The sequence below is a fragment of the Trachypithecus francoisi genome, unplaced genomic scaffold, assembly GCF_009764315.1.
Source record: "Trachypithecus francoisi isolate TF-2019V2 unplaced genomic scaffold, Tfra_2.0 Lachesis_group12, whole genome shotgun sequence".
NCBI classification, from domain to species: domain Eukaryota; kingdom Metazoa; phylum Chordata; class Mammalia; order Primates; family Cercopithecidae; genus Trachypithecus; species Trachypithecus francoisi.
In genome coordinates, this window is record NW_022681457.1 from 77232124 (window position 1) to 77243624 (window position 11501).

The 11501-nt window shown below is 50.3% G+C and overlaps 1 long non-coding RNA gene across 1 annotated transcript; it reads left to right on the forward strand.

The window, feature by feature from the left end:
* Nucleotides 1-1968: 1968 nt before the first annotated feature.
* On the forward strand, nucleotides 1969-9102 carry LOC117092639. The gene is made up of 3 exons (XR_004440870.1): nucleotides 1969-3854; nucleotides 5610-5726; nucleotides 5923-9102. It is a non-coding gene; the product is annotated as an uncharacterized LOC117092639 (long non-coding RNA).
* Nucleotides 9103-11501: the final 2399 nt, after the last annotated feature.

An 11501-nucleotide genomic window follows, 5' to 3' on the forward strand; every position in this document is an offset into this window, starting at 1 on the left:
CTTCTAGCCTTTTGCCCCAGCTGATCTTGAACTGAGCTCAGGAGTTCAAGGGTCATCAAGGTGAAAAAGAAACAAAAGGTGCAAAAACCGGAAGGTTTTTGTCTCAGCCCCTTGAGCAGTTGGGACTACAGCATGTGCCACTGGCACCCTGTTTCATTTAACAAATATTTATTGAGCATCTAGTGTGGGCCTGGTATTGCTCTAGGTACTGGGGATCCCACACTGAATAAAACAAAGATCCCTGTTCTTGTTCTGGTGGAGCTTAACCTCTAGCAGGGGAGACGGTAAACACATAGACACACACATCTTAATAAATATGTTGATTCTATAGTAAGTTACAACGTGATTAGTATTAAGATAAAAGTTGTGCCAGGAGGTGAATTCAAGGACCTCACAGATAACTGTGGCTCCTTTGGGGTGAACGTTGTTCATCCTGCCAGGCTCTGACTTGGCTGTTCTTGTCCTCAAGGCGCTTCCAACCACAGATAGGAGGGCAGAGGCAGGGCAGTGCTTGAGGACCATGCTCTGGCCTACAGAGAAGCTCCTTGGTTTTTGGAAGCTCCCAGGTGTGCTTCTCCCTGGTACAGGACAAGGAGGTGCCTGGGATGATAGGACAGTGAGATTTAGCCTTGGGGTGAGCTGGCTGTGGATCTCAGCAGTGGTGGTGGTGGCCTGGTCTGTGCTCACAGGTGGGAGGAGCAGTGTGAGGAAGGGACCTGTTGTTAAGGGCTTGAGGGAGAGAAATGGGAAAGAGTGATCAGAGAGGCAGGAGAAAAACAGAGAGTGTGCTGTTTTAGAGACTGTGGTGTTCCAGAGGAAAAGGGCCTTTAGGGTGAAGGAAGTGGTTAGCCAAGTCCAAAGCGGCTGAGTGGTCAAGCAAGAAAGGCCTGCAAGTGTTGATTGGATTTAGCAATATGGAGGTCACTGATGACTTGGATGACAGTGACACAAGGGGAGGGATAGAGGCAGAAGCCTCACTGTCCTGGACTAAAGAATGGGAAGAGAGGCACACCATTTCCAGAAGGACTTTTCCCAGGAGAGGGCAAGGCATTCCACGTTGAGGTCTGGAAGGGCCCGTGAACTCTGCAGCCTGCGAGGCAAAACGATGAGGTGATAGAATGTCCAGGCTGCCCTGACCCTTGGGGGCCACCTGGGCTAGCATCCATGTCTCCAGAAGAGGAGACAGGCCCAGAGAGGAAAAGAGTCTTTTCAGGGCCACATGTCCCATAGTGGTCGGCAGGGGAGGACCAGGCTTCCCATCTCCCAAGACAGCTCAGTTCCTGAGGCACTGGGGGCCCCTCCGTCCTCCAGGGGAAAGGACTGCAACTGGGGCTTTGCCTGAAATGGCCCTACTGACCAGGTCAGCCTCAACCCTCACCACTTTTTTATTCTCTTTGCTCCGACTGTACCATCATTTCTATTCCAGATCACATTCTTTTATTTTTTTATGACCTTCTGGTTTTTGCACCTTTCATTTCTTTTTCCCAGGACAATCTACCCATCCTCTCTTTCCGCCCTCCTTTCATTTGGTTAACTTGTCCTCAACATCCAGGAAACTGCCCTGACTATGGAGTCAGCTGCCTCTTTGGTGCCTGCCACGGGCCTTCCTTTCCTTGTCTGCTTTCCCACTAAAACATGAACTCCTTGAGGGAATACCATGTGCAATCTATCTCTTCGCCTCTAGTGCCCTGTGATAGACCTGGCACAGGGTGCTTTCATCATTTGCTGAATGAGAAGATTCCCCTCTATGGAATCTCCTAGCTCCGTTCTGAGGCCGGCATGGAATGAAAGAGTGGAGATGGGTGGAAGGCAGAATCATTGCTACAAAGATGCAGCTCCAGGGCCTTCTGCGAAAGCCATGGTCCTGAGCTAGTCAGGGGCGGATGTACAGCTCCACCCCAGCACTGCTTTTGTTGCTGTGGGCAGAGGGAGGACGGGTGTGGGCTTTCTTGGGCTGGGCCGCAGCTGCCTGGTTATCATACTGGACCTGGGTGGGGTGAGGTGGGGAGATAGGAAGATTAGGAGGCCGTTGATCTGGTCTGCTCACGGCAGCCCAGCCTCCTCATGCCTGCCTGCTACCTCCTTCTCTATGTGCAAAACAGCTAACTGTTCCCTAGAAGCTAGTACTCCCCCTCTGGCCCCACTGCCCTTGTGAACCAGTAAAGTACCACTGACCAGCCTGTGGGGACACAGGCCATGGTGCTGGGCATGGTGTCCAGAGTGAGCCAGAGTAAGGAAGGGAGTAAGTGTGGATCATCCAAGCCATCCTCCCCATTGTGCGGAGGAGGAAATGAGAGGCCTGGAGGGGAAGCGGCTCGACTAAGGTTACCCAGGATTGGAGTCAGATCTGAGTCCAGAGCCAGTGCTCACCACCTCTCAGGAAAGGAAGACAAAATAGTCGACAGGTAGTTGGTGTCCTTAGAGCGAACAGGCCTGGGCTGTGCAGGGACACAGCGGCTCAGCCTGCCCCAGCAATCTGCTAGACTATGAGCAATCAGTGTGGGTGCTAGACAGCTTGCTTCAAGCAGTGGGCCCGGCTTGAGGACAAGCCCAGTGGATAGTCAGGGCAGTCAATTCGGTATCAGTTCAAGAAGAGAGAGGCCGGGGCACAGAAGGCAGTGAATGGGAAGGGCAATTGGGCCAACAGAAAGAGGCTGATCTTTGGAGTCAGACCACTGGGTTGAAGTCCCAGCTGTGGGACTTTGGGTAAATCACTTTACCTCTCTGAGGTTCCGTTTCTTGGTCTGTTAAATGAAGATATTAACACCCATCTTACAGAGCTGTAAGGGTGGGATTTCAAAATAATGTATGTGAAGTGCTTATGTTTTGTAGAAAACAGCCATTATTGTTCATGGAAATGGGATTGGGATAGGGGTATGCTTGGGAATGGCAGAAGAGAGAAAGAAGAGGAAGATGTAGGAACCCTCCTCATTCACAGCAACAGGAATTCCTGCTGAGCAGTGCTGGGGAGACAGCAAGGGACCACCCTGGCCCTGTCCACAGGGGCTCACAGGCTGGGTGAAAGTGGGGTGAAGGGAATGGATACAGAGCCCTCCACCCTGGAGGCAAGTGCTGTGTGAGAGAGGCCTGGTGGCCACGGGAGACCCAGCTCTGGCAGTAGAGACCCGGGGTGAACATTAGCTAAATAGAAGGAGCCTGAGGAAGAGGCTTGGGGAAAGCCTCCTGGAGGGGGTGCCATTTTCTGTCTTGGGCCCCAGCATCTCTCAATGGCAGATGCGGGCCGCCCCAGGGATGCTAATCCTCCTGGGTCCCCTCCTCCTGTCCATGCCACCTGGCTCAGGGCTGGGCTGCTGGAGCTCCCTGCTGCCCACTGTCCTGTTCCTCTGGCTCCTCCTTTCTCTTCCTACCTCTCCCCACTTGCTTGGTCCGAGCCCTGCCTCCCTCCCCAGCTCCCGGCCTTTTCTGTCCACACAATAACAGGATGTGATCCGTTCGAAGAGAGGAAGTGGGGAGGACGGGCAGTGCTGATAGCGCGTTTCTGACTCTCCACTCTCCACTCCTCCCCTCCCCTTTGGACCAGCCCCTGCAGCTGCCTCCTCTGCTAGGCTCTGTCTGGGTCTCCCTCTGGGTTCAGAAGGGATGAGTTTGGGATCGTTAGGCCAAACCTATGGAGAGATGCACACTAGCCATGCTCTCTGCAGAGCCTGCCTCCCTAGGAGATTCACTGGGTTAGCTTTGGACCCTGGGTTATTCTGAGCTGCTGGAGCCTGAGGATGGCAGATGGGTCCCTCACCTCTAGGCAGCAGGGTGCCACCTGTCCATCTGCTTCCCGAAGTCCACATGTGTCTGATCCAAGCAGAGGGATGATAGAATCAGTGGAATATCCTTATCAGGTACTGTCTATGCTTGGCCTTGCACAGCATGTGGGATGGGCTGCACGATGAGGAAACAGTTTCCAAGAGGCAAAGCAGGAACTAGGAACTAAGCTGGAGCTAGAACCTAGATCTGCTGGTGTTCTATCACCTCTCTTAGGTCAGCACTGTCAAATAGAACTTTCTGTGATGATGGCAGTGTCCTGTGTCTGTCCTGTCCAATGTTATAGCCACTAACCACATGTGGCTCTTGAGCACTTGAAGTGCAGCTAATGCAAGTCATTGCATTTTTATTCATTTAACACAGTGATTTATTTATTTATTTATTTATTTTATTATTTATTTTATTATTATTATATTTTCAAGACAGAGTTTTACTCTTTCCCCCAGGCTGGAGTGCAGTGGCACAACGTCAGTTCACTGCAACCTCTGCCTTCCAGTTTCAAGCAATTCTCCTGCCTCAGCCTCCCAAGTAGCTGGGATTACAGGTGCCTGCCACCACACCCAGCTAATTTTTGTATTTTTAGTAGAGTCGGGGTTTCACCATGTTGGCCAGGCTGGTATCGAACTCCTGACCTCATGATCTGCTCGCCTCAGCCTCCCAAAGTGCTGGGATTACAGGTGTGAGTCACTGTGTCTGGCCAACAGCATGAATTTTAAGTTGAATTATTCTGAATGTAAGGGCCATGTGTGGCTAGTGGTTGCCGTGCTGGACAATGCAGTTTTAGCCTTTCTAATTCATTAAGTCATTGTACACTTACTGTCATCTTTGCTGAACAGGGAAGTTCTAGGAATGCAGACCAATCAGGTAGCTGCAGGCATGTGGAGTGCTGCCCTAGAAGTCCACCAGGGCAGGAGTCTGACTCCCCTGGAGGTCATGCAAGGCTTCCAGAAGAAGTTGGTTCTTGAAGGATGAATAGGAATTTGTCAGGTGTGCAAAGAGAGGAATGGCATTCAGGGTAGCAGGAACAGCAGGACAGAGGTACAGCCTTGGGAAAGAGTGGGCTGTGCTTTGGAAGCTGCAGCCTGGGCAGCTGGTAAGGCACCTGTGGTGGAAAGTGTTAGGGCTGAAGAGGTCTCAGGGCCTTGAATGCTGCGAAGCAATGGGAAGTCACAGAAGGTTGTGAGCAGGTAGGAGGACATCAGATCATTTTTTAGGGACTCTCTGGGTAATCAATGTGGAAAGGCCACACTGAAGGCAGGGAGACCACTGAGGTGTCAGAGAGCTGCAGGCCCCCACAGCATGGCACAGCGAGGCTGCTTAGAGAGAGGCAGGAAAGCTTGTCTTCCTGCTTCCACAGAGTCAGACAGCAGGATATGTTTGAGAAAAGCAAGACTGCAGTGCTATGGTCCTAGGACTTGAAGACCTGGAGCCCAGGAGAGCCCGGAATCCTCCTGCAGCCAAGCCTCAGTGAGCTCTTTCTTTTCCCAGCACACTTCCACAACCTCTCCACCTATTCCACCTTCCTACTTCATTCCTATTATGATGCCAGTACCCAGAGAAGAGCAGAGATGAGGCTCTGATGTGTCAGAGTAAAAATGCTTTATGCAAATCCTCTGTGAAGATCAAGTGTTGGTAGGAGGCCAGGGGCCTCCACATCCCAGACCTGGGAAGCTCAGAAAGAGGATGTGAGTCACCAAAGTTTAGCCTCAGCTGCTCTAGGCCTTGTGCTGTTTATGTTCAAGGGCTGTGCTTTCACTTCTGTTGTCCTGCTGATCCCTGCTGATCCCTCCCTAGAATCCAGTGTAGAGGGGACGGTTACTCCTATTTTACAGATGAGGAATACTGAGGTCACAGAAGCGATTTGCCCAAGGTCAAGTGGCTAAGAGAGAAGCTTAACTGGGATTCCATCCTGGGCTGTTTGGAGAGCCAGTCCCCATACTGTACATCAGGTGAGCTACGAATACTGCCATGATCACTACAGACAGGCACCGCACAGTTCCAGACCATTAGGACAGGACTCCTCTGAGGGGAAATCAGAGGAGGGCCCCATATGCAGGGGGAGGGGTAGTTTGGCTCTGCGTTATTTCATGAGTTCCCTGATTTAGGGGAGATACAATGTCTCCTGACTCAGTCTCACTCATGCAGATGGTGGTCTGATGATAACATCACCTGCCCCTGCCTGACTCCCACACCCTTGCCATCCCGTGACAAGAGTCCCCCAAGACCCCTGCCTTTCCAAGACCGACTAGAGCTACGGGACCAAATTGGAAAACCCTTTCCCACCCTATGCCTGGTGACAGCTCAGCCAGCTGAGCCACAGGAGCCCAGGGTCCTCAGCCCTTCCCAGCTAACCCTCTGCGGCTTGGGACCTGTGGTGTTCCTGTGTCCCAGGCTCTGTGGGATCTCGGAGGGGGCTGGGCCTTCTGCCCTCTGGCAGTTCCCACACGAGCTGGCTGAGGCTCCTACTCTCTGCACTCCGCCCCTCTCTCCAGCAATCCCCTGGGAGCCACTGTATTCAATGGGCTATCAGGCTTCCCCATCACTCTCACGCCCCCCTCCATTACCCCTGAATAGGTGGGATCCAGACCCACACAAGCACTCCCAGCCCCAAGTCCCCAGCCAATCTTTCCCAGGATCGCCTGGGACCTCACAGTTCTGACGCATTACCTGCCTAGCCCTGCTCAAGACTCAAGGTCCTGGGAGGCTGGCATTCCAAGAGACTGCCATTCAATTGTTTGGCAACAGCATATTCTAAAGCAGCAGTGTAAACTCAGCGCCAATACCCTCAGATTGTAAGATTCTGCTCAGTGAGCCTCAGATGCCAAGATTCTGCTCAGTGAGCCTAGTCCCAGGTAAAAGTTGGGATCTCTAAGATCTCCGTTTCCATCACCCTAAGCACTGCCATTCGGGGATTCTCTGTGTCTCCAGCGTCCTTTGGGTTTTTGGCAGCTGCAGCAGCTTCTGGCCACAATACAAGGAGAGGCCTACACGGGATGGGGCAGGCAGGACAGGCAGTGGTTGCCTGGCTTGTTTTTTTGAGGGGAGGTGGGAGGCTGTTGGCCATGGGCCCCTTTAGGGTCCACATCTGCTGGGTTGGGGCTCAGCCAAAGCCGGGCTGTCCAGTCCAGTTGCTGGGCTGCGGAGGCGAGGCAGGGAGCCCGGCTGGCAGGCTGTGTGATGCTAATGAGGCAGGGAGGCACGGCTTTTGTCCTGCACTTGTCCTTGCTGGAGGGTCCTCGGAGAGAGAAACAGGTCCCTCCTCAGACCCAAGTGGCTGTGATTAGCCTTCCATCACTCACTTTGATGGTTCCCAGTCCTCTGAGGGGCGTGGATAGGGACTGGGGAGGGGAGCCAAGCAAGCCTGATCCCGTGCCCATCCCTGTGCTTTCCAGGGAGCATCCAAAAAAAAAAAAAAAAAACCACACTGAGTCAAGACCAGAGTGACAACACTGCTCCATCCTCTTCTCCCTGAAAGGCCCTCGAGCTCCCCAAGGGATCCAGCACATCCTTTCTGACTTTCCAGCTCTGAGCCTTTGCCACACCTGAGATGCCCTTTCTGTAGACTCCCACGCCAGGAGCAGGTTTTGGGTCAGACTCAATCTCAGGTGCTGCAGCTGCTGTTTCCCTCCACCCCCGGGAACTGGGGCCTCTCCTATTTCTGAACGCACAGAGCCCCTGAGCTGTGTCTAGGTGCTGCTCAACGTCACCTGCGTTCGAGTCCTGACCTCATCGCCTTGTTTGTTCATGAGCTGCTCAGTCCTGAGGCAATGTGTCACTGGTTGGTCGCTAATGGTCCCATCCTGCCCAGTGTGTGTGGGGCCCACCCACAGGAGGTGCTTAGTGAATATTTACTGAGTGATCTCATCAGACTCCAGGGTGGGTGAGCACAAATGAATCATTAAAGTTTGTAATGATTCATTGTACAGATGGGGAGGGATGTGACTTGTACAGGGCCACGCAGGGTGGTGAGTGACTTAGCTCCCCAGCATCAGCTCTAGATCTCTTCTAGAGCAGGGCATCTCCAAGGTGAGTCCGGGGACACCCAAGAACTCCGAGGAGAAAGTTCAATGGGACATAAACCTGACTGGGAAAAATGTTACATCTTTATTTTCATCACCCCATGACTGAAACTTAGTTTTTCCTTCCATTGTTAACGTAGGCAGCAAATCACAGCACTAGCAAACAGCGTCTGCGACTTTCGTTACCAACAGAAATTACATCCCAGGTGATAGATTACCTTGAAATATTGTTCCCAATCATTGTCTTTTTGAAATTATGGTTGGTATTAGACCTGTTGCTAGATCTTTTCATTTAATCCATGAGTAGGGAGGCACACATACAATTACATCATAAAAATTTAAAATATCTTGACACTTGTATTTCAATGCCTTTGATTTTCATTATTCTATGTATTTTATTTTTAAGGCATTAATTTTTAAGGGGATCATAGACTCCACCACACTGCCCCAGAGGTCCATGGTACACAAGGCCAAAGCCTCTGCACAAAAGAGTGTCCTCACTGACCCTCCAGCCCAGAGCTTGCATCTTTCCTGGCTCCATCTCTAGTTGGGAAGGGTTTGCATCATACACTGAAGTCCTGATTTTGTAGGAAAGTTGCAGGACAGGTAGGCACCTGCTTGTGTGATTGAAGGGGGCTTGAATGCTCCAATGTAGCCCCTTGGCCTGTCACTTTTAAAATCAGTATTTGTTGAGCACATCACACATGCCAGGTCCTATTCTTAAAGCAATGACCAGAATAGAGCAATGAAAAAGAAACATTTTCTTTGGTGAAGTTTATATTCTGAGTGGAGAGACAGATGATAAATAAGAAAAATAAGTTAAATAAATAGTGGATTGGATGGGGAAGAATGAAACTGGGAAAGGGAATGGGGAGCGTGTGTGTGTGTGTGTGTGTGTGTGTGTTTTAGGGGGTTTTCAATGAAGGGAGGGCCTTTTTTGGAAGTAAGCAGGAGGATCTCACAGAAGAGGGGTCACTGGTGTCAAGACCTGAAGGAGATAAAGCAACAAGCCATGCAGATGTTTGGGGAAAGAGTGTAATGGAGGGGAACAGCTAGTGCAAGGGCCCTGAGGCTGCAGTGTACCTGGCATGGACTGGTCCAGGGCAGCAAGGAAGCAGGAATGGCTGGAATGAGGAGGAGAGGAGTGAGAGATGGGTTGCAGAGGTACCACATGGAGCCTGTAGTCCACATAGGGACTTTGGCTTTTACTTTGGACGGGATGCAATACCATTGGAGGATTTGTTTTATTATTCTTTTATTTATATTTACTTATTTATTTTTGAGACAGGGTCTCTCTCTGTTGCTCAGGTTGGAGTGCACTGGTATAATTATAGCTCACTGCAGCCTTGATCTCCCAGGCTCAAGCAATCCCCCTACCTCAGCCCACTGAGTAGCTGGAACCACAGGCAGGCACCACCATGCCTTTGTTTTTTTTTTTTTTTTTTTTCTTTTGAGACGAATTCTTGCTCTGTCGCCCAGGCTGAGTGCAGTGGCGCGATCTCGGCTCACTGCAAGCTCTGCCTCCCGGGTTCACGCCATTCTCCCGCCTCAGCCTCCCGAGTAGCTAGGACTACAGGCGCCCGCCACCATGCCTGGCTAATTTTTTGTATTTTAGTAGAGACAGGGTTTCACCAAGTTAGCCAGGATGGTCTCCATCTCCTGACCTTGTGATCTGCCCGCCTCGGCCTCCCAAAGTGCTGGGATTACAGGTGTGAGCCACTGTGCCCGGCCGCCTGTGGTTTTTAGTAGAGATGAGGTCTCACTATGTTGCCCAGGCTGGTCTGGAACTCCAGAGCTCAAGCAGTCCTCCAACCTCGGCCTCTCAGAGTGCTGGCATTACAGGTGTGAACCACTGTGCCCAGCCCCATCGGAGAATATTGAATAGGCAAGGGACTAAATTTTCAAAACAATCTCTCTGGCTATCATGGTGAGAGCAGAAAGAATGGAGCATAGCAAAATTGGGGAGATCTGTTAGGACACTATTGTGATAAGGCTAATGAGAGATAAGGGACTTGGATGTTGTACCAATGGAGGTGGTAATAAGTATTACTATAAAGTCTAGATATATTTAGAAAGAGCCAAGAGGACCTACTGATGGATCCAGTGTGGAGAGCGTCAGAAAGTCAAAATCAACTATGAGATCCTTCCTGTGAATTGCTGGGGGGCTGGAACACCACATACTAAGCGGGAAGGCTGTGGGAGGAGCTGGTTTTCAGTGGGGTGAGCTCAGGAGCTCAGTTCAGGATGTCTTATGTTTGAGACACCTGTCAGCGGAGTGGTCTGGGCTGGAAATGTGACTTTGGAAGAGATCTGCATTTGAATGGTATATGATGCAGACAGGGCTGGGTCACCTGCCGCCATTCAGCGAGCACTGTGCCAAGTGCTTTCTAGCACCTTCTCACCTCACTCCCCCAACAAACCCAAGAGGAGGCTGCTATTATCACCCCCTTTATATAGATGGATAGACTAAAACCCAAGGGGGCAAGGGACTCACTAAAGTCACACCACCAGGAAAAAGCAGAAGCGGATTCCAACTTATATATGTCCCATTTCAGAACTCAAGCTCTTTAACCCATATGTACTATTGTAATTTCTTCTTTTTTATTTTATTTTTATTGATACATAATATTTGTACATATTTATGGGGTACATGTGATTTTTGTTACATGCATAGGATGTATAATGATAAAGGCAGGTATAATGATAAAGGATGTATAATGATAAAAGCTCGAGTATTTGTCATTTCTTTGTGTTGGGAGCATTTCAAATCCTCTTTTCTAGCTTTTTTTTTTTTTTTTTGAATCAGAGTTTCACTCTTGTCACCCAGGCTGGGGTGCAATGGTGCGATCTTGGCTCACTGCACCCTCCACTCCCCAGGTTCATGTTCAAGCAATTCTCCTTCTCAGCCTCCCAGGTTGCTGGGATTATAGGCGCCTACTACCATGTTCAGCTAATTTTTGTATTTTTAGTAGAGATGGGGTTTCACCATGTTGACCAGGTTGGTCTTGAACTCCTGACTTCAGGTGATCTGCCAGCCTCAGCCTCCCAAGGATGGTGTCAATTTTTTTAATTTGAGCAACCGGTTCTATGGTGGTGCCATTTACTGAGGAGCATAGAAGGACAGGGGGTACAAGGAGAGAAGCAGGCTTAGGGGAAAGAGTAAATTCACTCTGGGCACGCCGAGCTTGAGATGTCTGTGAAATTAAGTGGAAATGCTGACAACACAGTTGGATATGCACACTAGAAACTGCAGAAATACCAAGCCTTTAAATATAGATTTGGAAGTTATCAACATAGAGGTGGTAATTTACATCATGGGATTCACCCACCAAGAGGGTATGGAATGAGAAGTGGAACAAGATCTGTGAGGAATGCAGCACCTCAAGCTAGTCAAGGGGAGAGAAACAACTGGAGAAGACAGAAGAAGCAACCAGAGAAGGAGGAGAGGAATGGGGAGATGTGGAGTGCTGGATAATGGGGAAGACGGGTTCAAGGTGCTAGGAAGTGCTGGGATTACAGGCTTAAACAATCACGCCCGGCTGCTATTTTGAAATATGCAATACACCGTTGTTAGCTGTAGTCACCCTATTCTGCTGTTGAACAGTAGAACTTATTCCTTCTATCTCACTGGATGTTTGTACCCATTAACCAACCTCTCTTCATCCCACACACGTTTCTCAGCCTCTGGTAACTATAATTCTACTC